This window comes from Cataglyphis hispanica, unplaced genomic scaffold (assembly GCF_021464435.1).
Source record: "Cataglyphis hispanica isolate Lineage 1 unplaced genomic scaffold, ULB_Chis1_1.0 scaffold386_size792, whole genome shotgun sequence".
NCBI classification, from domain to species: Eukaryota; Metazoa; Arthropoda; class Insecta; order Hymenoptera; family Formicidae; genus Cataglyphis; species Cataglyphis hispanica.
The window spans coordinates 1-792 of record NW_026099168.1 but is presented as its reverse complement, the minus strand read 5'-3'; the positions used below and the strand labels follow the sequence as shown (position 1 = coordinate 792).

The 792-nt window shown below is 21.3% G+C and overlaps 1 pseudogene; it reads right to left on the bottom strand.

The window, feature by feature from the left end:
* Nucleotides 1-15: 15 nt before the first annotated feature.
* Nucleotides 16-767, bottom strand: LOC126858677 (NADH-ubiquinone oxidoreductase chain 4-like; annotated as a pseudogene).
* Nucleotides 768-792: the final 25 nt, after the last annotated feature.

Here is a 792-nt window from a genome sequence, read left to right as displayed (position 1 = left end):
GTTATTAGAGTATACACATTTATGTTCATCAAATTGAATAAAGGAAATGAAAAATTTGCAGCACATAAAAAAATCATCAAATTCTTAATGAAGGTAGAATATTTATTATCCCTTTATTAAATATTATTAATCGTCTATTCCTTCGTTCACAATATAAATTCGTTATAAAAAATAATCCTGAAGAGCATAACCCATGAGAAATTATTAAAATGTAAATGTTCTCTAATAACTCATATTTTTAACAAAGTTAATATCGAACACATTAAAACATTTATATGAACTATTGATGATTAAGCTACAAGTCTTTTTATATCAACTTGAACTAAAGTAATTAACCTTACTAATAATCCCCCTACAATTCCTACTCTAATTATAAAATAATTATATTTAATTCTCTGAGTATAAAATATTTCAATAAATCGCAAAATACCATACCTTCCTAATTTTAATAAAATTGAAGCTAAAATTATAGATCCATAAACTGGAGCCTCAACATGAGCCTTAGGCAATCATACATGAAATACGTACATAGGTAATTTAATAAAAAATGCTATAAATAAAATTAAATAATCCCAAAATCCTAGTTTATATGTTATTATTATTATTATTATTAAATTTATATCTAATGAACCATTATATTTTAATAATTCAATAATATAAATTAATAATGGTAATGAAATAAATATTGTATATATTAACAAATAATAAGAAGCTTTTAGACATTCAAAATTCATTCCTCAATAAACAATAATAATAAATGTTGGATTTAATCTCAATTCAAACATTAAATAA